We start from the raw sequence: 26,805 nt of genomic DNA, 5'->3' as shown, positions 1-26,805 counted from the left end.
TTACTTGGCCATTTTCAATTCCGTTGAGATAAATTTCAGCACTTTGGTTACAATTATTTCCTGAGAGAGTAGAAATAATGAACTTGACTATATATATTTGTTATATATGTTACCTTAGATTCTACTTTCTTCTCCTCTCGATCCTGAGCAAAGCAGGTCTTGCACATTAAGTTACATTTTGAGTCCTTTAACCTTGTGTAACAAAGTGGATTATTCATTCCAGAAAGGGATATTACACAGTGATTAAAAGTAGAAGCAAGACAAACCCGGGTTCACATCTACATTCTGCACTCATTAGAAGTATAGCTTTGGAAGAGCTGGTTCATAATTTTGAAGCTCAGATTTATCTATAAACTGTAGACAATAATAACACTGTATTCATAAGGTTTCTGGGATAAATGAATGAGACCTGCTTCTAAGATCTTAATTAGACACAAAGACCTCAATGAATGCAGACCCCTCCCTGTTCACCTCCATTAAGCTCAGAGTAACAGACTTGAGCACTAGTGAAACAGGAATACCGGGGCACCAAAGAACACAGGATAGAAAAATTAAACTGCATAGTTCCTATTTGATTTTCAAGGTAAATATCAAATGGTTGGAGCAACTGCAAAATTGACTTTACATACAAGGGCAACATTCCCTCATGCAGTAATATGAAAAAATGGGGTGCAGTGCTACAGGCACGAGTTGCTCAGCGATACTTAGAAACACGTTTTTTGTTTTTCTTTGTTTTTACTAGTTTTCATTTTAGCTCTCCTACATTTAGTCTTAGGCTTGTAATGTGACTGTTTCTACTGAAACTCCCATATCCATGTTCATTGCAGGATGAAGTGAGAGTGGGTACTGTATGTGGGACAATGATTTTGTTCCTTTTCTTTAAAAAAGGTGACGATTTCACACAGCTCCATAAAAGACTCACTGATGTCTTATGGTCCAAATCTGGGCCAAACCTTTGCTAGAAGCTGAGAAGAATAACAAGTTTTCAGCTGCGAATATTGCTACGTCCAACAAAATGAAGCTCTTGTTCACGGGAGAGGTGGGAGAGAGGGAACACTGAGTCAGTTCCTTTCGTGTTTGCCATGGTGCTCACGCAGGAGAAAACCTTTCCCTTCCTTCCTCCTAAGGTCTGTGGCTGCTACAGTACTCTGACATAAAACAATTTAACAGGAGAAATACACAGTTCATTTTGTATGTATGAGAGCTCATAAAGCTGTGATTAAAGCAGGCAGTTTTTATACCCTTTAAACAAATAAAAAATACATTTGCGAAGAATTGACAAGACAAAGGAGTTTGAGCTTGTGGATGAAATTAGTGAAGTGACAAGGTTTGTTTATACACCTTTCTAAGGCTCTAAATTCCCCTTGTCTAGTGGTGAGGATGTCTCTCTGCTTCCTGGAAAGGGAGAGCACCTTCTACATGATAGTTTTTTTTCTTGCCTCCAGGGGAGTGAAGGATGGTCAGATTGACCTTCTTGCACCAGCTGTTTCTTAAATAATTTTTTAAAATATGCCTTAATGCTACATTTTGGGGTGGCATATTCTGTTTTCCTTAATAGTCAGCAATATAAATGTCAGAATGGCATTAGTTTTGTATTACACTGGTTTGGTCATTACTGTTCTAATATTAAAGTAATGTCAGTGAAAATGGAGGAGTAAGAAATTCTCCTCCTCTATAAAAGAGAAAAATAACAGTCATAAAGTGTCAAAATCAACTTCTTTGGAACTCTGTAAATTAACCAAAGGCTTTCAGCAATCTAAGGGGCACTAAACAAATAAACAAATAAATGAAAATAAATAAATTCTCACTAGGAACAGCACATTTTGTATATTGTAACTTACAGTCCCATCCCACTTTCCAGCTAAGTGGTAACCATGAAAAAAACAGCCTCCATTCCAAGTATCAGAGGTTTTAAAACAAACCTTATTTGCAAACAATTGCATTTACTCATCTGGCCTGTCTGGTAGCTTCCTGAAAGACTGGTTGAAAAAGTGAGTCTTTATTTTCATTAAATTAGAGCTGGCCAAGGGCTAAAATTGCTTGGAGCGTGGGAGGTGTCAAAAACATTTTTTCTAAGCTAATGTTTCAGGAACGATTGCCTGGGCAACAGATAATTCTTGGGGAAAAACAATAGATCCCTAAAGCTAGGGAATTTTCACTTACAAAATTTCTAATGCTCATTGAGTTCTGCTGGGTAGATCATATCAAGCCTAATTTAATGTCAGATACCAGTCAGAGTGCCTGAACCTTTCTCTACTCTCCACTGATAGGAAGATTTCCAGAAGCCAAGATGCCACCCCACTCCCATTCTTCACCATAGTAAATGGACAGGCTGGGAACACAGAGCCCAACTGTAATCAAACATGAAGATAATCAGTGACCAGTTTATTACAAACCAGTAGTGAAAACATGAACCATCAAATTGGGTAAAATTTGAATATATTTACTAAAACATACCAAAGAAATTGTGTCATTTAGAGGTAAGGATGGAAGCAGAAGTAACATAGTGAAGAAAGACTAGGGAGAAAATCATAGATGAGAGGCAGAAATTGAATAATAACAACTTAGGCACAGAAAAAAAAACAAAGTAGACTAGTAGATGAGGCTGATTGACCAGAAAAGCAGGAGAAGCAGAAGCAGTTTTAAAGTTATGTATTCCCAGGTGGCAGATCCTGAACAGAAGCTCCAAGGAAGCCTCCAATTGCCTTGGATCCAGAAACAGCTAGCAATTTCTGTTTGTCTAGAATCCTAATTGTTTAGTTCGGGTTTCAGCAAACCCAGCGTGATTTGAATTGGCTTGAGGATGCCTACACAACACAGCTCACTAACACCTGATTATGGATGAAATTCAAATGAAAATTAAACCTCATAGAATTCAAACAGTAGAGTGGTGATTTCTAAGGGGTTAGTTCATAGATCCATGAGGTTCATGTTTATTAGTTTCATTGCAGTGTTAATTTTTTTTGAAGTTTATTTTCATGATTTTGGTTTAAATAAATACTAAACCCATATAAAATCAAGTGAACACTAATTTTTTAAATCAGTTATCTCCTAAGATTTTATACATCTTCAAGACACTTTTTTTAAACTCCACCTCATGAGGTATGTTTATTCAGTTGTGTAAAAAGAAGAACAAATAATTATTTTTGTTTCTTTACCATATTTAATTTAAAAACAGAAGTAGTACTGCCGAACTTTATATCTAGCCTTATTTAGTAGCTAAAACAATTAGCTGTTCTTCACAGTCTGTCATCTATCTGTAAAGCACAAAAAATTTCATTTACTGAGTTTGTCTAAAGTAATCTTTTCCAAGTTCTGGTGGCATATCCTACTGAGAATTCTAGCAATGTCTTATGCATCATTGAACTAAGCCCCCAGCTACAGAGAGTGACTAAGTTGAATAACACCACTCAGGTATGTTTAAAAGAAATGTTCTAGCTGGAACCTGTGCCTTTTATTTGATTATAAGGAATTAAAAAGATTGAGTGAAGATATAATATATTCTCAAGATTTAAATCTATGCTATTTTATTTAGTGTATCACAGATTGAATGTTAACAAGTTTGCCAACTCTCCTCTTATGTTGAACAGTTTGTTTTACTGTATTACCTGAATTCAATTGGCAGATCCCTCCAAATAATAATATTAAAAGCTAATACATAAAGAACATTTAATATATCAGTTATCATTTTAGGCTCTTTAACAATTCAAATAATCCTTACAAAGTATACAGATAGCTGACACATGCAAAAGTATTAAGTAGTCCTGATAACATACCAAGTAAAAGATGAAGCTAGAAGACTCAGAGTTATAAATGCCTATATTAGAAAAGAAGAGCTATCTAATATCGATAGTTTAAGCAAATATTTTGGAAAGCAAGAAAAAAAGAGGGAATAAAACCCAGGCCCAGAAGAATATAATGAATATCAGAGCAATCAATATTATAGAAAACAGAGAAAAAATATAGAAAATTAATAAAACTAAAAGCCAAGTTGTTGAAAAGAACAATTAAACTCATAAACCTTTAGTTAGACTGACAAGAATACAAAGAAGAATATACAAGTTACCAAAATCAGCGATGAAGGTAGGGCTTTACTAAAATTCTTACCGCAATTTAAAAAGTTATGAGGGAATATTATGAATAAACTTATGTTAACAAATAATACTACTTAGATAAAATGAACACATTCCTAGGAAACATAACTCCTATCTGAAGAAGAAATAAAAATTTCAACTAGGCATATACCAAGTAAAGAACCTGAATTTGGAATTTAAAATCTTTCCACAAAGAAAAGTTTGTCACTATGTTGTGACAGTGGTGAAATGTAAAAAATATTTAAGGATAAAATAATACACATCCTACATGAAATATTTCAAAAGGTGCAGGATAAGCCACTTCTAATTTCATATTAAAAGAAGAGGCAAAAATTAACAAAATAAAAAAAACTAGATATATATTTCATGAATGCAGGTACAGAAATCCTTAAAAGAACATTAGCAGATCAAATCTAGTAACATAAAAAGAATTATATACTATGACCAAGTAGAGTTGATCCCAAGAATACAAGATATATATGTTTGACACCTGAATATAAATTATAATACTACATCATATTAATAGACTAAAGAATAAAAACCACATGGATATCTAAACTGACCCAGGAAAAAATGGAAAAGTGTCAATATCCATTCACGATAAATACTACAAGTGATGGTGGACTCAAGACTTGGAAAATTTTAGCTTAAGGTAAAAAGTTATGTCTAGCAAGTAATGTGTATGTTAAAGCTTTTGTTTCAGAAACTACAGATAAGGCCCATCCTGGCTCCTGGGAAAAACAGCTGGCCCGCTGGGGCACTGGCTAGAGATTACCGCCTGGGGACAAGTTGGAGGCATCCGGGCCTTTTGCCTTCCAGGGGAGAAGAGGACCACCTGCCTTGGGAACAGCTCACTGCTGAGGACCAGGAGTGTTGCAGCTTCTGAATCTCAAAGCCCTCCCCGCACCTTGTTTGTCCTCCCCCACCCCCCTTATAAAAGGTCTGGCCAGGAAAGAGAAGGGAAGATGGTTTGTTAGGGTAGGAACCTGCCATCTTCTTGGATCTCTGGCCATCTGAATAAAGCGCCCATAAAAGATTCAATTGCTGTCATTGCTTGTTGGATTTGGTAGTGACAGGTAGCCTAAACACAGGCGTCTTTGCTGGTTACACAAACACATTAGAAATAAAAGGAAACTTTCTTCAAACTAAGAAGGAAAGTCAACAGAAAACCTGTAGCCAACATCACACTTAATAGTAAGGGAAACTGTTTTCCTTCGAAGTTCAGGGATAAGGCAAGACCTTCTCTCACAACTTCCATTTAACAATAGTACTAGATGGTTTACTCAGTGAAATAAGGCCAACAAGTGAAATAAAATTAATAAAGGCTAAAAGAAAAGCAGTAAAACAGCCATTATTCAAGGAAGACATGGTTTTATAGGCAAAACGTCCTTGGAAATCTACGAGAATACTAATACGTGAGTTTAGTGATATTGCAGCATAAGGAATCAGTGTATAAAAACCATTATGTTGCTATGAAACTAGAATAATGTATTTAAAAAATGAAAGTAAGATGACAAATGCATTTACAATAGCATCAATACTCATTTGATGCTTAAGAAAACTTTAGCAAATAATGCGCAAGATTTGTACATTAGAAAATTACAAAACACTGCTGAGAAACATTAAACAAGATCTAAACATTACAACATTAAATGTTACACATGGTGTAACTAAACAGATACACCACGCTCATGGATTGTGAAGACTCATTACTGATAGCAATTCTTCATATTCCCTGTATAAAGGCAATGCAATCCCTATGAAAATCCAAAAAGACTACTCCGTAGAAATTGACAAATTGATCTAAAATTAGCATATTATCACAGCAGGTGTATCAATTTTAACAGTAAAATATATAATTCAGTGGTCTCTGTCAAGAGTGATTTTGCCCCCTCCTCTGGGGTACATTCTGCATTGTTTGAGGCATTTTTGGTGGTCATAACTGGGTAGAGACCAGAAATAGTCCTAAGCATCTGAAATGAATGGGGCTGCCTCCAACAATAAACAAGTATTGAGCCCCAAAGGCTAAATTGGCATAGCCTAGCCTGCCAAAGCACAAAGATTTAGTAACAGAAAAGAAAAAGAGGCTTTTTACTTTTGCAGAGTACCTTAATAAACACTGACAACTCTGACTGACAAAAGCTCTTTTGTATTACTACAATTTTTAAAAACTTTCTTCTTTTCATGGACACATTCTTCCAGTACTCAGCCAACTCATCATGGTCACACCCTGCCAAACTGATAGCCATTGAACTTTGCTTAATGCCTCCGCGGAGGCATTACATATACTTTAAAAAATCATATTCTCAAGTAATAAAATTTTACATTTTTTCTTGCATTTTGAAACACTTCTTTGTGGTTTCAGTATGCTAAAAATCTTGTATTAAGAGTGTTTGTAAATGGCTGACTGACTTCGGTGTTCTTATGTATCAAATTGGTGATTTATTATCTTTCTCTCTTTATGTTTATTAAACAACATAGAAGCCCCAAAGTCTCTAACTGCTTTTTAATTCAAGTCTATGAGTTTCTGTGCTTCTGGGCTTCTCAGAAACCAGATTGCTTTGAGAAATTTGTGTCAACATATAATAATAAAACTGATCAAGTGCATCTCAACTAAAGTGTACAAATTTGATGTATTCTGAAAGGTGATTATTTGGCTCTGAGGTAAAATAAAACTCGTATGTATAGGATGCAGCATTTATAATATGTTATTTTAATATTCATATAATAGAAAATGATGCATCTCAAGTTTGGATATTACTATTCTGAAACCAACACTAACGTGTGGGGTTTTATCACATCACCAAGCAGTTCTCTAGCAGCAGCTGGATTTCCTACAATTCATTTCAGTTCTGACACTACCTTCCCAGTGAGAACATCAAATCCCACAGGTTAATGGCTCCATCTTATAAGATGGCATCTCCCCTCCCCCACTTCACATGCCAATCACAGGTCCAGGTTGTTACCTGTGCTCCTGATTGGGCAGCTATTGATTGGAGGTTCCAAAGATTTCCCTCCTTGGATATGATTACTTTGCTAGAGTGACTGACTCACAGAATTTAGAAAATCAGATTACTTACCAAAAAAAAAAAAAAGAATCCTAATTCTGTAATTAAATGTTGGCTCCCCTGGCAACAAACCCCCATCCTTAGGTGCTTTCCCAAAATCACCTCATTAATGTAAACTGGTATAATTAGAAAGGGTTGTTATGACTATCAAGACATGTTCATCACTCTCATCACCTTGAAAATTGCAAGGGTTTTACAAGCTCTGTGTGAGGAAGGAGAGCAAACGTCATAGATATAAAAATATAATTCCTTTCTTAATAAACCCATAAAAATTAAAGCCCTATAACAAAATTTTATAGTGCACAAAATGACATGAGAAGTACTTCTCCTGGTGCTTTTCTGCACAACAACCAGGATTTTGAATCAAGGCTTGAATTCATTTGCCAGGACAACTGAACAACTTTTGATGCATGTGATGATTATCAGAACTAACAAAAAAATTCATCATTTTCTCTCTTTCTCATATATTTCCTTGACATTATTATATTGATGGTAGTTTCTTTCATAGTATTATTTTCTTTACAAATAATTGGATAAAATTCAGCAGGTTAGAAATTATAAAACTGGCTGTGTTGTTTACAAAACCTGAAACTTTCACTGATTACTGCTCCCCTACCTCATTCTGTGGCTAAAAGTTACCTTCTCACTGATGAAAGTCTACCAGGAGGCATGAGACTGTAAGCTATTGAGGAGATGTCTAAAAGAGAAAAATTTCATTGTGATCCAGGTGGGAATCAGTTTTAAGACTTCACAGTGGAGAGGCAATTGTATTTGTTTTTTCCCGCTTCTAAGCCAGTGTTTTAAACCACAGGTGATTGCTGCAGGATGTTGCAATGACAGTCTCCAAGTTTCTTTTCAGCAGGCCTGATTGGAGGAATGTTGACCCTTTCCTGCTACTCTTTATCTTGACTAATACAGAACTTATGCCATGTACGTTCCCTTGTTTACCCAGTGGAGAATAATAATGGAAATCTACATAGCATATGTATGATGTAATCAAATAAAGAGACAGCCCCTCCTGTTTGATTCCAATGTCATGTTCTTTTCACTGTACCATGCTACCACAGTAGTAAAAATCTTTGACTGATCTGTTTTCACCTGCCCTGCAGAGTTCAATCTCTGAGTCATTATTCTAAGGGTACCAGAATAAGAAAGACTTCAGTTCAAGTCCAGGCAGTATGCACTCAAGACAATTTGTACCTCTTTCTGCATTATCTTGTCTTCAAAAAATTATTCTTAAGTGATAAAGTTTGTAGAGAAACTGTCATATGGCCTGATATATACTTTGCCTCCAATAGTAACTATATTATTCTTTTCATTGTGTTAAGCATTGGATAACCAAGCCCCTGCCTAAGAAACAGGAATCTAGAAAGAAAGATACACAAGGAATTAGCCAGTTACAGTATAGGATGATGTGCAAATACATGGTGGTGAGGAATACATAGGAGTGTCATCCGGATATGCCACAGTGTCATTAAAAACTTCCAGGAGGAGGCAATGATCAGCCAACTAAAGAGTGAAAAGAGTTAGTCAAGTGAAGGAAGAGGCAGGAAAGCATTCTCAGACTAGGAACTACAAGTGGTCCAGGTCAAGACATACTGAGTCTGCAGTTCACTACTTAATAGCCTCTGATGGTAGATACTGGTTGGTTAGAGGTACTGATGATGGAGAGGAAAGCAAAGTAATCAAAATTAGGCCCAATATAGATCTGATGCATCCATTCATCTTCTGCCTCAAGTGGAGTTGGGAAAGAGTAAAAGTTAAGGTAGCAATCAATGAGAACAGTAGCTGCCTCAGCTTTGCAAGAAGGTCCAGGAATACCCCACTGCTCCAGGGGTTGAACTGTAGGAGCTGGGTCTTGGGAAGTTCCAAGGAGGTGAGATCGGGCCAGTGTGCCAAGGCTCCTGGGGAGCTCAACCCCGTAGCTATTTCAAACTGCTAGAGAAAATTCCAACATGTAAGCACCTATTATAATATCGTTTTGTGTACCACCCAAATTTCAGTTCCAGATTTCAGTTATAGACTGGTAAATTAAATCACAGCTTAAACTTATTTTCACTCAGAACTCCCTTCCCTGTGATTTAAATTCTGCCTCTGTAGTGTGTGTGCGCCTTCCTGTGCTTCACAGGATCTATGCTCCCGCTGTCAATACATAGCTCAGGTGTCAAAAGGCACGTGATTTGTTTATTGGAATAAAAGCATACATGAGAACCCTGGCTGGTGTAGCTCAGTGGATTGAGCATGGGCCTCAGAACCAAAGTATCGTGGTTTGATTCCCAGTCAGGGCACATGCCTGGGTTGCAGGCCAGTTCCCGGAAGGGGACACATGAGAGGCAACCATTCACTGATATTTCTCTCCCTCTCTCCTTCCCTTCCCCTCTAAAGATAAAGAAATAAAATCTTTTTTAAAAAGCATAAATTAAGTTTATAGTCTTAAATTAAATTTACAGCACTAAATTGTTAATTCTGTCACCATATAGACTGTATCTTCCAGCTAAATTGACCTACAAATCCAAGACAATCCTATTTGTATAGAAGCTTGTCATTTTCAAAGCACTTACACATTATCAAATGTAATCTTCAAAATGCTATGGCAAAGAAAATGAAGCGGGTATTCAATAATTTACAAACACTCTTCAAGTTAACTTTTATTGCTGCAATATCATCGGGAGCAATAGGGACAAGTATTGTCATCTCTGCTTTGTAAATGAGGAACTTGAGACCTGAGGGAGAAAATGTATCTTCACAGTTAAAATGAGTTTGGTATCTCTGAACTGAAATACGTGAAGAAATACATGGGGTCATAAAATGTTTTAAATTAAAGAAATTTTACAAGTGTTTTTATTTCCATTTTTTTTATTAAAAAAAGAAAACTTAAAATTACTTCCATTTCAGGTCTCTAAAGCCCACAAATTACAAATTTTGGAACAAGATTCTCATCTCAATAGCTTCTTTTCAGTACACCATTTTATAAAGTATTAAATTAGAATTTGGTTTTGGAAACATTAACTAAGCTATGTCTATTTAGTGAAAACTTAAAGCCAGAATTCAGAAAATATGTTTGGTAAGAGAAGAGGCAAAAACGAGAATTTCAAATGCAAACAACAGAAGGATATGGGTAAAATGATGCCCACTTTGGTTTCAAAATAATCTTGCAGTCTTTATAAAAGTCACTACTGACATCGATTGCACTAAACAATTGTCGAGGTGGTTTGAGGCACAGAAGATAGGGCTTCTGTACTCAGGACTACCAGTCTGGAACAACACATACATATAAAGGAGCATCATGAAAACTATTTTAATTTATATTAGAAAAAAATACCTTAAAAACTCAAAAGTAAAAAATTTATGATCAGCCCTGACTGGTGTGGTTCAGTTGGTGGGACTTCATCCCTCAAAGTGAGGGGTTGCTGCTTCAATTCCATGCTGGTGCACATGCCTTAGTTGCAGGTTCGGTTCCCCGTCAGGGTGCATACAAGAGGCAACCGATTCATGTTTCTCTCTCACATTGATGTTTTTCTCCCTCTCTTTCCCTTCCCTCCCCCCTCTCTAAAAATAAATAAATAAAAACTTGAGAAAAAGAGCCCTGGCTGGTGTAGCTCAGTGGATTGAGCGTGGGCCTGTGAACCGAGGGTCATGGTTTGATTCCCCGTCAGGGCACATGCCTGGGTTGCAGGCCAGTTCCCAGCAGGGGATGCAGGAGAAGCAACCATACATTGATATTTCTCTCCCTCTCTCCTTCCCTTCCCCTCTAAAGATAAATAAATAAAATCTTTTAACAAATCTTTAGAAAAAGAAATTGTGATGAAATAATTCAGTCATACAAAAAATGAGAAGAGGCCTAATACACCCTTTGAAAAACATTTTTCATTGGATTTATAAAGAAAGGTCCAACTATATACACAAGAGATAAATCTAAAATAAAATGAATTAAAAAAGAGTGGAAATTACAAGAATGCACTGGTAGTGATTTTGATATCAAAGTAGAAAGGAGCCTAAGCAATATGTGTGACAGAACTGTGGATATGTCGAACTTTATACCCTAATAATAGAGACGGTAACCTTTTTTTTCTCCTCATGCAACCTTTACAGAAAATAATCATATAGTTGGCCTTAAAGGCAATGTGGATTACTTATATGAAATAGATGAATTATAAACAAAACTTAAATGTAAAAAACTTAAAAGTACTCCTGCCATAACCCAAAACAGACTTGAATAAGTAATAAAATTTCCCTTATTCTTGGTAAGAATGACTCACATTAAGATGTTAGTTCTTCTTAAGGTGATTTATGAATTTAATATAATTTTTTAAATGAAAAGAAGATCGTATGTAAAATTAGATTAGATGGTTCAAAAGTTCACGTAGATAAACAAATAAGCAGAATTAGCCAATAAATACAAGAAAGGTAAGCTAAAAATGAGGATATTAAAATCGACAAAGCAGATATTAAAACATATTACAAGGCCTCTGTAATTAAAACATTGGAGCACTTGTCCAGGAATAGAAAAATAGATTAGTTTTAATTGTATGAGGTATGGATCTAATCATTTTATAAATGATTAATCAATGATATCACTTATTTTAAAACTCCATCTTTGCTTCTGTGATCTGAAGTGCCAATTTAAGAATATCATATCAAGAATAAATTCAGTGTGTCAGAGATCTACATGTTAGAAATTGTACTGTTAGAGATCTAAATGTCATAAGAGCCCTAGGAACACAAATATGAGTTGCGAGAGTGTTGAGGACCGCTCTGCCTGGTTCTAGGAATTGTATCCCGACCCCTTCTGGCTAAGGGCGAGAGACGGCCTTTGGAATGCCAGCCACAGGAGACAAAGCTTGTCTCTAGTAGCAAATGCTGCCTCAGTTTCCTCTCCCTGCCCCCAGAGCTTGGTCGGAAGTCAATGATGGGTAAAACCCCTCACAGCGGGGGGCAACCTAAGCCAGACTCGATCACTTGGGAGGACTTCATGGAAAGATTCGGTGTGGGGGGGCTACAACAAAGAACAGTGGACTCTTGCCCCCTGGCTTTGACATAGCCTGAGTCCCCATGTTCTCTGGGAGAAGCACTTCCTAGCTCTAATCCCCTTAAGCCTGGGAGAGGTGCAGCTCCTTGCCTTGCTGGAGCGTGTCCTGGGGAAAAATCTGGCATCACAAAAACTTCCTGATAAACCTGTGAAATCTGCTCTGCTAAGAGTGCTTTCATTCATATGTTAAGGGTTCGAGCAAGAAACCCTAAAACTCTGTTCTTGACAGACTCTGACTCAGACCAAACCCTCAGATTTCTTTGAAATGTTATCTACTGTTTGATCCTTGCTGCTCTGTATTCCTGTGTATTAGAACCCAATAAAAGGCTCTGAAGGAGGGGGCTCGAGGCCTTTTTCTCCTTGGAAAAACTGGCTGCTGCTGGCCTTTTTCCCCTGAGAAACTGGCCACTGCTCACTTCTCCTCTCCAAGCAGATCACATCATGTCTTGGTCATACTTACTCTCATCTGTGGCACTCAGGGGGACTTGCGAGGAAAGTCCCCCCCCACAAGAAAGTCTTTCTAAACTTAACCTAAAATTCAGAGGCAATAAAACTTTGATAAATATGAGTACATAATTTGTTTAATTAAGTAAGCAAAAATATATGTTATGTCAGAAGACAATTGACAAAGGGAAAAATTTCTTGCAAAATATTTCATAAAATTTGAGAAATGCAGAACAAAAGTGTAATGGAAAAATGGGAAAACTTATGAAAAGACAATTCACACACACACACATACACACACAAAAGTGAAATAATCCCAAAGTAAATAAAAATACATTCAAATACAGAGTTAAATAAAATTGTTGAGATACCATATTTTACATATCAGATTGGCAAAAATTAAAAAGTAACAACATGTTTTATTGGAATGCTATAGGGAAGCAATATTCTTTCATGTTTCTGGTGGCAATGCAATCTGTTACAAGCTTTCTGGTGAGAAATTTGAAAACTACATATATAGTTTCACTTTGACCTAGCAATTCTACTTCTAGGAGATGTGCCCTGAAGATTAAGTTACACAAACATACATTTGTGATAGTTGGTTTTCAAACTGGCTCCCATACATGAGGATAAAGACGGACCAAGGAAAGTAGCAGGCCACTCCAGATTGGTAGGCAGCAAATTTAATAAACAAGGGAGTTGTTATCTAAAGCTTGTTTTGAATTGCCACAAGAAAAGTAGATCTCCATATCCACCCACCAGAATCTTAAAAGATTGTATAGAGGCTTTAAATGGGTTCAGTCACATTTCAGTCCAGACGGTTTCAGCAACACCTTCGTCACTCAAGGCATTGTCTTTGCAATAGGTTCCACTGTGGGAATGGTGCACAGGATACACATTTCAAGGACAAGCAAGGAGGCAATTGCCTGAGTCCAGCTGGTGGGTCATCTGGCAGCCACGTCATCTCAATAACCTCCTTTCATAGTGTGTGATCATTTACTGCACAATTGTTTGTAATTACAAAGCACTGGAAACAGCCTACATGTCCTACATTGGAGAGTGATTGAGTAAACTCTGATACATTCGTATAATGGAGTACTATGCAGCTATGAAAGTCAAGGAGAACGATCTCTGTGAAAACAATTGGAGTACAAACATAGTATCTACAACATGTTTCCTTTTGTGTCAGAAAGACGTGCACACATGATAATATACATGTGTGCAACGAGAAAGAGATACAAGTAGAAAAGAAACAAACCAAAGAGCCATGTCACCTACACGGCATAGGTTGGAATGGGGTAGATGAAATAAGAGAATAGAAATGGGTTACAAGATATGGGAGGAATGATGTCTCTCTGATAATGTATTTTTCTGCAGTTTTAGTTTTTAAACCATGGTAAGATTTTACATACCCCCAAAAGGAATTAGTTAAAATGAGTTGGGCAGGAAGTGGAGGATAAAATAGAATGCAGATAGCAGTAAATACCCTAAATGTATTAGAATGCATAAGTTTGCGTGTCTAGCAGATCATCATTTGGAAATATGGAATAAATAAAGTTAGTTCTACAAATGGTATTTTGACAGAAATACAAACTAACTATACAGAAACACTGTACTCCAGTTAATAAATTTTTACAAGAATATAGGTTAATAGTGCTAAACCTTCCTGTATTCTAGGTACAGACAAAAATATAAATATATTGTATATAATTTACTATTCAAGAAAAAGCTTACAAATAAATAAAGAAAAAAGACCAGAATGAACTTTTTAGTGTTGAATTAGAATTAGAAACATGAGAATTACATGTGTATAGATACAGATATAGAAATAGTGAAAATACTGTTGTGTACTATTGTGTATAAATAGTATGTGTGTATTTCTATGTGGATAGTGCATATATTGTTTATCTGTGTCCTTTGAGAAGGTATAGAAACAATGACAGGAGTGAGCACACTTAGAGTTTTGGTTTCTAAACACCACTGCTAAATATCCTTGGAAAAAGTTATTAGATCCCAGGGTTGGGGAAGGGAAAGCATAATATGACTCTAAATATCTTGTTGTGCCAGAAAGGAGGAAAGTGCTTAAAAAATGAAGAGGTCTTGTTCAGATTTCACAGAAGCCAGTGGTTAAGTAAGAAATAATTTGAGTAAAATAAAAAGATGTAATAATGGATTAAAACCCATTGAATAAAATAAATATCAATGACTCAATACTAATATAAATAAATGAATAAACAAACTAGGTATGGGAACAGTACGATATTAATAAATGTAGAAAGATTAATGGAAAGTATAATTTGGCAAACACAAGAATAATGTTTGTTCTTAAGGTACACCAGTGAATGTCAAAATTGGTGAGCGAATACGTGATGAGAAAAAGTATGTTTGTGTAATTTCAAAGTATCTTCTCCAATATATTTGTTAACTCTAAAGACAAAAATTGCAATTTTATAGTGGGAAAACCTGATTTACAGCATCTATCTTAAATAAGTGATCAAAGATAACATCATAAATAGGTAATTTCAACAGCAGGTATCCTTGATCATTATGCACTGAGAAGGGTACATATAACATCAATCTGATGGTAATCTAGCCGGGATGCATTATCTGCATTTAAACATGAGAATTATCAGATAAATCCACATAGACTTTGTACAAAATAACTAGTTAGTACTTTTCAAGGTGTCAAAGTTATCAGTGCATATTGGAAGAACCCAAAAAGACATGACAAACTAAAGAAAATCTGGGATCTTAGATGGGATCTTACGTTGGAGAAAGGACATCCATGGGATTATTTATAAATCTGAGTAGGTCTGTAGTTTACTTAATCAAATTATATCAGTGTAAGTTTCCTGACTTTGAATTTTTTACTCTGGTTGTGTACCTAACTCTTGGAGAATCTAACTAAGGGTCTATGAGAAACTTCACTACACTTGCAATTGTTTCCTAAGTCCAAAATTATTTTTTAAAAATAGTATAAAACAAAAACTTGAAAGATAACTTACAGATTCACTCATCCTTTATTCTTTTATTTCTTCAAAAAGCCATTATCAAAGTTTATACATTAGAAATTGATCTTTGTGCTGGAACTAGAGACAAGCATATGATAAATAACACTGCTTCTTTCTTGGAGCTTTTGTACCATTTGAGAGGAGAAAATAGAAGGGCGGTACAAAATTCTGTATACAGTAAGGATAAATTCCTTTAAGAGTTATAAAAAAATAAAATAGATCTCTGATGTGATTGCTATTAACACAACAGGGCCAGGGGGGAACTCAGCTGTATAATTAATCATTGGCAGGGCACCTCTGCAAACTAAATCAAAGCAGACCACAAGAGGATCTGACAGAAAAGGAGAGATTCAACTTACCAGTGGAAATTAAAGCAATAGAACCCGCTGGGTGAGTTTTTCATATTTACAGGAATATTTTAGCTACAGCATCTATCTTCAATTTAAAACATTACTTTGCTACAAGAGCCATAAAATGTTTGTGATGAGGTGATTATACACAGGAAATTAAATATTCATTGCAAAATGCTTCTGAAGGAAATGGATAGGTTGATGAGGTACATGCTTATCTCAGTGGAATGTTCTACCCAGCACAAAATAGTTCAATACTCACCCAGTTATATATGTTTTGCTCATTATTAAGTCCCTTTCAAAGGAGAGTAAAAGTATTCCATTCACAGAAGGACAATGCACCAAACCAAGCAGAGGTCTATATAGTAGGCTACTTTTCAGAATGGGAAGGCTATACATTCACTTCAATGTAAACACAGTTGCATTGGAAGCTAAAGTTAGATTATATTTAATAGAAAAGTAGCATGACAACATGAGCTCACCGTGACAATAAGAGCGGATTTAAAGTAAGAAATTTGAAGTTATTTTCCAGATAAATGGAGCCCAGAAAATTATATTATTTTACTATTTTCACAGGTGTTCCAAAACTAAAATTATTCTTCATTAAAACCTGCTCCCCCCTTTGCATTCTTTGTCTTTGTTAATGGCTCCTGCCTCTACAATTGGCCCAAGTTGAAATCTTCAGTCTTCACAGAGGCCAGTTAAGATGTCCTGTAGTTCCTAGAAATAGACTGTTAGGTGCCTTACTGATGCTGTTGGTATATCAAATTCTTTATGACCTCCCACTGAACTTAGAGCAACAGGACAATTTTTTAAATGGAGTTCAAACTCATACACTAAAGATGAATCAGTGGCCCTGCAGTAACTTGTCACTGTGCAATGACATGGCATTCCACAAACTCAAGTCACTCTCTGTAGTTTTAAATGGATCAGACCAGGTTTTCATGGTGTCACTTTCTTGGCAATGGATATCACTGTGGCAGAGAAGGTTTTCTTCACTTGTGGCTACTTATTCAAGTTGACCCTGAGAGCACCGTACTGCTAGAAAAGGCAGTGTATTCTTAAGAAGTCAAGGTGCTTCACCTGCATACATGAGAACCAATCACAGCATCTTCAATGATCCCAGTGGTCTGGCCTGTCAGTCTTTAACTTGGTACACAGTACACGTTAGAGCTATTGTCTTCATAGACACCAGCAAATATCACAGCTATTAACTTCACACTTAATTAATGCTCACCAGAGTTGATCATAGTACAAAACCGAACCCTGAATTCAGAAAAAGAACTGGCCTGCACTCCCTGCGCGAATGCATTTGTCTTCCTCATCTCATCATTAAAATTTCCTCTGCTTTGGGTTTATGAAAAACTACTATTAAAATGTTACAGCACACATTACCTACCGGATGGAGGGAAAGATCCTTCTGGAGTTTGAAAACAACCCTGAGACAGGCAAGTAAAATTCAGAGCCGTGTATCTCTTGAGCAGCCATCACAGACCACTCAGTCCCAGGACAGTGTTTATCATTCCTCTGTATTTCACCCCCTCAGGTATAGCTTCTATTTACTCCAGCGCATCTCACTCCAGGGACTCTTAACCTGGCCCAGCCTTCCCCAGTGCTCTGTGCTCTCACGTGGCTCCTCTGTATCTCCTTCCAGAAGTTGGTGATGGGGCAAGAGATGAAAAAGAAGGAGGGATGGTGGGCTTGGGGCAGGCTTCTGTATCAAACAAACATTGACTAAGGTTAGTTGGCTGTTACCTTAAATCGTCAAGTGTTTTTACTTCAGAAAATCGTCACAAATGTGACTCCATCAAATCCTCCCATTAACAACACACACTCACTGGAGACCATTATTCTGAGAAAAAAGAACCCTTAAGGAGGTTAAGTGAATCCAGAAATAGTATTTAAATTTCCATTTCAGTCCACATTTCATGTTCTTTGCACCATATCATATACCTACTAATAGTTAAAATTCTGAGCAGTTTGCATTTTTCTAAGAAATAAGGTAGTATAGTGACTTTGTGTATCTCTAAAGTACAAGTACATCATGTATTAACCTTCAGCATAAGGTGAACATGTTGTGTCAAAAACCCAGTGTGTCATTATTAGACAATAAAAGCATATAAAATAAATTCTAGTATGTGTATATGATTCTATATTCATCATTAGGCTTTACAATATAAGAATGTCTTAGAGATCTAGTTCATCTCCTTATTTGGTAGATGAAGACAATGAAACTCAGTTATATTAAATGACTTATAGTTTATTCATCTAAGAGGCATAACCAGCACCTTAAGCCTAGTCTCCATACTCTGGTTCTCTTTCTGTGATATTTGAGCCTTTTTGTAATCTCATGACTTATTCAGGGAAGGTATTGTCAACATCTTACACATAGAAAAACATACCTAGGGTGAGAGCCAGAGATTCATCTTCACAGCTAAGTAACTTTACTGTCACATGGCTGGTTGGTGGAAGAAGAGGACAAGCCTGGTACTTGATCTTCTGCTTTCATGAGTCTACATACTTCATTTCTCTAGCATTAGAAACAAGAAAGGGAGAGCTACATTCTATAAGAACTAATGCCAATATATCAGATAAAGTAAGGCCCCGTAATGCAAAGACATTTAGGAAAAATGTTTTTTATGAGATTAAGTTATATGTCTTGGTTTTGTTTGTGTGTGTGTGCATGAGTGACAGGATGTATTTTGGTTAGTTTACATTTATTTGTTGTTACAGGGGAGCCTTAATAGAAAACATATGCATGGAAATAGCTAGTCCACCAAGATGAAGTACTTGCAGAGTAATTATCTAACAAATACTTATTATTACATAAAACTACAACCTAATTTTTATTTGAAGAATTTTTAAAAAGTGAATAATGGATGTGTCTCTTAGAACAATCCAGAGGACAATTCTGTGTTTGGCACGACAGGTGGAGTCTGTTATTTGGCTCCAGGAAGCAGAGTTGCAGCTGGAGAAGAGAGAGTCTGTGAGGCAGGGTGAGCAGCAGCATTTCCAAGGTGAAAGCTGAGTAAGGTGTTGATTTCCTGCCTCCAGATTTTTGTTGATTTCAAAATTAGAACACGAAGGCCCATAGTACCTAAATGTCTTCCTCTGCCAGGGTAGAGGCCCACACCTACCTGTTTGTTTGTAGGTATCTGGATCCTACATGCCAGCATTACTGTCAGAACCGAGAACTGACAGATCTGGCGATGACACAGATAACCTTTCAAGTCCTGTCTTTCACTCTGGGGTTTGCTAGGATCAAAACATTTCCAGTTTAGTGTTCTGCCCACATTAATCTTTAATATGCTAGCTGCACATTTAAGATAGTACTACCTTGCATTTTTATTGCACAGAGGTATTTTGAAGTAAATCTAATAGAATATTTGGTAAGATATTTGTTTTTCTAGTCAAAGCCTAATTTATTACATTTATATTTGCTTATAACAGTAGAAACGAGGGTGTAATCTGTAGTAGTAATTGGTATCATTGAAAGAAATCAAGGATAATGGGAGAAAATAGGGGAAGGGCCATCAAGGACCATGAATAAAGGACACATAGACAAAGCCAAAGGGGGTAGGTTCATGGGTGGGAGATGGGGGTGGGTGGGGCATGGGGGCATCATGGGGGGTAAAAGGGAGACAACTGTACTTGAACAACAATAAAGAATATTATAAGAGAAGAAAGTGAATGCTACACTTGAGATTAGGATGTTTATTTCTTCTTAATTTAAGTAGCTGCATAAGCTTGGGCAAATCAATGTAGTTTTGAAGGTCTTACTGCTGGTCATGTCTAGAAAATACACCTGTATTGTTAATTAGATGTGAATTATATATCCTCTTCCCAACATTGCTAACATTCACAGAGCATTTCCTATGAATAATGCATTATCAATTCTTGATATTTTTCAAACATAATCCCATTTATTCTTATCATATCTCCTTGAAAGTCAACTTACTTAATAGATATAAACATTAGTATCAGAGAATTTAATAGCTTCCTGAAGGTTACAGAGCTATGATTTGACAGAATGGTAATTCACACATAGATTTGAGGACTGAGTTTTCCGGTAGATTATGCCAATTCTCAATCTTTTCTAACATGTGATCCCTAAAACTCTCAAGAAAAAGGAGACAATATTATTAAAATTTAAATCTTCCCTCCCTATCTACAAATAGAAATCCTTTATTTAGTGTGTGAAAGATTGGGAAAAGATTTGAGTGACTGCGTATGATGAATGTATGGAAACAAGACAGCAAAGGTAGCCTTCAATCTTCCATGCTTTCCAAACTTAATAAGTACTCTAAAACACTAAAGAGATTATTGACACATATCTCAGACCAGTGGGATTCTCAGATGTTCTTGGGTTTTCAGAAGAATATAAAGGGAATTAGCATATCCTAAATTAGGAGGGTGAAAAGAACACATGTGATATCAGATGAGAAACATATGAAGGGACTGGACATTGTTTAGCCCATGTAGGAAAACATTCTTAACTGTATTTGGTGTATGTGGACATTGGAAAGGTCAGCAGGCAGAGCAACAATTAGGCAGTGGACAAGATATTACAGAATAGGTTCAACAGATAAGTGCAAACAACACATGGAAGAATTTCCTGACGATTAAAGTGGCCTAACGATGAAATGGGCGATCATCTCAGTGGGAAATAATTGATCAGAAAGGCCAGTTGGCTACATAGAACTGACATTGTGACAAGAATTCACTGATAGGTTCAGAGTTGGGTCGATGATACTGAGATCAGTTGTGAATCTGTAACAGTGGTATTTCCTCCTGGTTCTATTACAACAAGTCCTTCAGTGAGTACGTGTAAACGTCTTTCTTTCTACCTGCCTCGGAGATGAAGGGGTGGCTGTAATATCTTCATTGCTTTGTTGATGTATAAAACATTTCTGTCTTAAATGAAGCTGATAAACCTTAGTTGTTAACCCAGACAGTAAAAAAAATCAAAGAAGTTTTGGCTATATGCTATCTATCTAACCTTCTACAGAGGAGAAAAATTTTAAAGACCAATAGTCTGGCTTGGATGAATAAAAACAATCACTTAGCTAATTGTACAAATGCAGAATTTTTACTGGAATTGCTCTGCCAGCTTCTCATGTTTCTGACTTTTTATTGGCAACAAGCCCATGTTCAGGAATGCTTCTTTGGAGGCAGAAGTACCCACCTGTTGTCAGCAGCTGCGACCCTCCCATACCCCATAAAGTTTCCTTTTAGATGAAAATAAACCATCTACATTTTTCCAAAGTCCTTTTCCTGAAGACGACATAGTAACCTGCCTGGGAATTATCTTTTAAAAAGATAACTGTGGCTCTAAGTAATTTAGCTCATTTCCAGGGGCAATGTGGCAGAATTTGTTTTTTAATCAACAAATGAAAGATGGACGCCTTCAACATCTAGTCTCTATCCATCCCCACTTCTTCCCATCCCTTCCCACAGACACAACTTCTTCTGAATTATTACCAAACCTACTGAAATATGCCACTCAAGTATCATCTTCTCCAGAAGTCAGGTGTACCCTGTGCCATTTTCCGCTTCTCCAGTGCTTTCTGAGGACCCTCCTCCGGGTTTTCATAAGTCCTTGAGAATAATGGGCCCTTGATTATAACTGCTGCAATCATCAATTTACCTTGTTCTCAAAGGACTGCTGCTTGGAGGTAGGACCTTTATTTTTTCTCTTTTTATATTTGGAATCTGTGCCCACTACTTGTCTTCCTACAAAACAAAAAGTTGAGACTTTGTGAATTTTTGTTAGTGAGGCAATGAATGATCGATACCATTTGTTACAGCCTAAACTGCTCTGAAGTACAGGCAGTGGGGAGGGCCATCTAAGTGGATATTGCAAGAAAAATGCTGTAATTTTTCTTTATAAAACATAGGATGTTTGGCCATAAAGTGCACCCAGTCCTGTAGCTCATATGGAGTCTGTTGCTTTGACTAGATATGTACTTTTTGTCAACAACAGTAAAAAATCTTTAGAGGCACATCATGTCTTATCTTTTTTTGAATTTACTATTGACATCCTTAAATCTGCCTATACAAGATATTCAAAGTCATATCCTCCAGCATATTATACACACAGTCAGAGAGTTTGACACCTCTGGGTGTACAACCACTCGGCAGTATAATTATAGAAAACTAAATAGTAATATATCATCTCTGGAGGTATGTTGAATAAAGCTATTCTGTGACAGTCGTGTAGAAAGCAATACCAGATACACCCTTTGTGCAGTAAACACAGCCATATTCTAATGCATCACAATGAAGTATAATAAAACACTTAAAGAACATGTTCATTAATTAAAGATTATGGAAAACAACAAACAATTATCTCCCACACTTCACCTAATGTCGCCACATGATGAATCTTCAGTAGCGGATGTGTGCCTGCTTTTGACAGCTTCTATTTTTCTTTTTTTATAGCCCTCTCATTTATTTTCCTGCAACTATATTTTCATGACTGAAAGATGTCTTTCAGACACAGATGGTAAATAGTAGTTACATCTTCCCAAATATAAGACTAGCATGACCAATCAGTCCAATCAGATGTCCCTTCCTCCAATTTAGACAATTCGGTAGAAAATGTTTGGTTTCCCTTTCTTCTGAGCAGGAATATCTTTACTGAATCGCTCTTGCTACAGAATGGCTGTTTTCATCCCTATTCCTGACACCTTCATTCTGATGATTCAGAAGCCTGCTTTTCTAGCCGTTTGTCCTTTCTTTGGGGCATTTTTTCCTTTTATCTCCTCTTTCTGGGCTCTGAAGTGATATTATCGTTTTCAACAAAACAAATAAAGACAAGTGTAAGCAAAATAAAATACATTACACCCAAATGAAAAAAGAATTGATGGAATTAAGATAAAACATTCTCTTTTGTATTTATTTAAGGAGTTGTACAGTTTTCATTAAATGCAATGTACTCAAGGAGGTAGGTGTACAGAATTGACATAACCATAAATTGAATTCTGACCTCGGGGAGATTATGTGATACACAGAATGAAATATCATGCCTAGTGGAAGATACAAGGCATCTACATCGATGGTTTAATGCGCAGTAGAGGACAGGCTGAAACACTATATGAAAGATCTATGCACACTGCTATGGGAGTCCAAAGCAAGTGAAATTAGAGCTTAAGAAGCAGAAGTAACCCCTTGTCATTGTTAAAGGGGAAATACACACATTACACAAGAAAACAGAAAAGTCAAAACTTTGTTGATGTAACAAAAAATGTGAGAAAAAGAATACAAGTCAGAAGGCATGCAGGTGATTCCATCAGTAGGTCATTCAGACTGAAAAGTCAACTAAGTATAAGGCAATAATGGGAAAAGGTCATGAAATCAACTGGCGATGAGGCCAGGGAAGGCCATTCACTTATAAAACAATTGGAGTCCACCTGCTTTGGAAAGACAGCCTACCAGTTTTGTGGAGGCGGACAGGAGGCGGGACAGAAACTGAGAGCCCTACTGGGAGACCATCGCCACTGTCCCCCTGAGGGCATAAGCTAGTCTTAAAAGTTTTGAACATATTTAGCACCGTAAACAGGGATCCCTTTGATTCTCACCCTTTAAATTTGTTTTCTTAAGCAAGAGAAACAGGCTCTTCGGTAAGTCATTCTATTTTAGAATAACATTCAAACGTTACAGAAAAACCGTTAGAAGTTCATTGAAGTCAGCAGAAAACTGAAGAATAGGCATTGTTTCAATTTTTGCATTATGATATATATCTTCAATAAATTTTATTCTTAAAAGCATAAAATACTGAAAGGAGGTTTTTTTTCTCTCTCTCTTATTATAGTTCTTGCTCTACCCTTTTTATCTGGTCCTAACTTATTTTTAAAAAATAATTTTCTCTCCTTACAGATGAAGTAATAACTTGACCACCAACATATTTATAAAGTCATCTATATTGTGCTTTCTCTTTCAATCCAGAGAATAATATCCAGATAAAAAAATTTCTTCCAGAACACTACTCCTGAATACATAGACTACTTTCAATGAGTCCCGTTGAATCATTTAACATTAGGTAGAATGCGTGCAAGCACCAGGTCTGGCTAGGAGAAAGACTTCCAGCTATAATTTAAAAAGCTGTCTGTAGAAAACCATATCTAGACAATAATAGCTGAGGCATTTTTAAAGCTAAAGGTATATCATAAAATGTGCTGGCTTCCTTAATAAATATGTATCATGCTTTCACACACATTGTTTTCTTTGTCTCTTAAATAAACAATTGCATTAAAAATAGTCTTATGTTGACAGTACTTTTCCTAGGCATATAATAAAAAAATCAAAACCTCAAATTAAATGTAAGAATGTCCCCCAGATATTACTAGGAGCTAGGACAATAATAGATCTGTTTAAATGTAATACTAGGAGATTTATGGCACCATTTATATTTGGCATATACTGCTATCAGGCAGAGTCTAATAAAAAAATGCTGGCAAACTCCCAAATAAAGTGCTTCATGTTTGCTCAGGGCAAGGCTTATGAAATCCCATGAGAAGTGCTGTGGGCTGAATGGTAACTGTGCATGGAATGTGCCCTGGTGGTGTTTTACATTTCCTGCCAGCATGGTACTCTGCTTTTCCCCAACAGCTCTTTGCTAATCTGCAAGGGACTCCATAGGTATATTCCAGGACAGTAACAATTTGCTAAAATGGATTTTAATAAAAACTGGCAGGTATTTGCTTTTAGTTAAAGGCCAGTATGTCCTGGACAACAGATGCCCAAATCTCTTCAGAGAATACCTGGGAAATAAATATTTCTTAATGTTATTCTTGCTGTTATTTTTATTACAAAGGGGTTCTTGGCTTCCCCTAGAGTACACCCTGCTTTTTTGGATGTTACTACATTCATCTCCATAGCATGGTGAACAGGTGTCCAATATGATTATCCCGGTTTTATAGACAGCAAAAGAGACACTCAGAGGTTATGCAATTTGATCAAGGTCATAAAATGACCTAAAGCTGCAGATGCCTTGAACTTATTAGGTTTTTAAAATTAATTTAAATGAGGAGGCCAGTTTAATAGAAAACATCAGACAGAAAAGGGTATTTTTAAATAACTACTTATCATAGCACTAATTTATATAATATTATTTAATCTTCACACAGAACATGAGAAAACAGAGGTTTTAGAGATAGTCAGTGTTGTCCAAGTTCCTGGAGCAAATTAAAAAGCAGAGCCAGAATTTGAGCCAAGACAATCCCTACAATTCTTCCTACTGCACTTTGAAGGTTGATCTTCACTGCTATGGCAGTTTGTTTGGCTTTATTTGCCAAGGGTAATGTATAGAAACAACAGTTATGACTTAGCTACCTGGGCTTGAGAAGTTGAGAAAGAAGGAGATAATTGAATCCACTGATAACCAAATGTAACAAATTGTTATCTCTAGCCAAAGAAGGCAACTTTCTTTCATCATTCTAAATAGGTTCCAGTATACTTCCTACTATTGTATATCATATCTTGAATTTGACAGGGAACATTGTCCCCCAGCCCAGATGTTACAGTGGAAGGAGCCATCAAAATGTTTCTCTGAGGATCAAATGTCTAGAAAGAAATTTTTCCCTCCAGATTGTTTTGTCTCTTGCTGGGAGTGAATCAGAGAGAAAAGTTTGGCAAGGAAGTATAACATAAAGCATGTAAGAATAAGTTGTAAAACATTTGCTGCTCATTTTGCTCATTTTATTCCAAGCTTCTCCAAGGAAATTATTTTTAGTAAGAATCTTGTATAAAATCACAGGTTTTATGGTTGGAGTGTGTGTGTGTGTGTGTGTTTCTGTGTATGAAATAATCACAAGTAAGATACTTTAAGTTTCAAAAAAGATTTATCTGAGAAATATTCAAAAAATAAATAGTCATATAAGCTCATAATGTCTTCCACTATTTGAAAAATGGGTACATTTTAATAGCCCCCAGTTGACAAATGTTATTTGTTTTATATTAACTGAGTGAACTGAAATTGATTCAGATCATTCTCTGATTTCAAAAAAATCTAATAAAGGATCACACAGAGTACTTGCACAAAACATCTTGATTGTATTATGTCAAGTGCAGGCTCATTTTCTATAACAAAAATTGATCATTCCCTGGAAATTTTATGCATTTTAATAGCCAATAATATCTGGTCAGCCCATTGTTTTTCCACCAAATTTAATATGGAATGATTCATTAATCCAAGTAAGTCAACCATAAAAATTTATGACTTTTTGTGGTTATTACTCCTTTGCAATTAAAGTCACAAAAACTAAGATGCTATATTTACTAAATTAGCAGACAGGGTTGGTCCAAACACACTTGAGAGAGACAGACAGACAAAGAGAGACAGAAAAAGAGAGACAAAAGATTCTTGCTCAGGCAAGAAGATGGTATGTTTCTAAAAATTATTTATGAAATATTAAGCCACTTAGGCTGGTGTCCTAAGAGAAAGCAAGTATCCTGTTTAAAAGTGGGGGTTGGGGTGGGGCGGGAAGCATTTGTACAGAAGAATCAGAGCAGGTCAGCTCTGAAAGCAAGTGGCAGAGTTGAACAGAGTAGTGCAATTTTTAAAAGTCCAAAATATAAAAAACAAATTCTAAGTTTAGTGCCTCTTCCTGTTATGGTTGACTAGGTCAGGATCTAGGTCTTGGGTCTAACAAAGTACAGGAGAAATAACTTTCAAAGCAATGGCTTCCCCTCTAAGTTATTTATGTATTTTTTTAATCACTTATTTAAATCTCAGTGGAAGTTATTTCAAAAAATGAGAGAAAAATGCTTTTTAATTTTTATTGCATCATCAGGCCTGAGGGAAAAAAA

Source organism: Artibeus jamaicensis, unplaced genomic scaffold, assembly GCF_021234435.1.
Source record: "Artibeus jamaicensis isolate MK-2021 breed Jamaican fruit bat unplaced genomic scaffold, CSHL_Jam_final contig_797, whole genome shotgun sequence".
Lineage (NCBI taxonomy): Eukaryota > Metazoa > Chordata > Mammalia > Chiroptera > Phyllostomidae > Artibeus > Artibeus jamaicensis.
Note: the sequence above shows the minus strand (reverse complement) of the source record.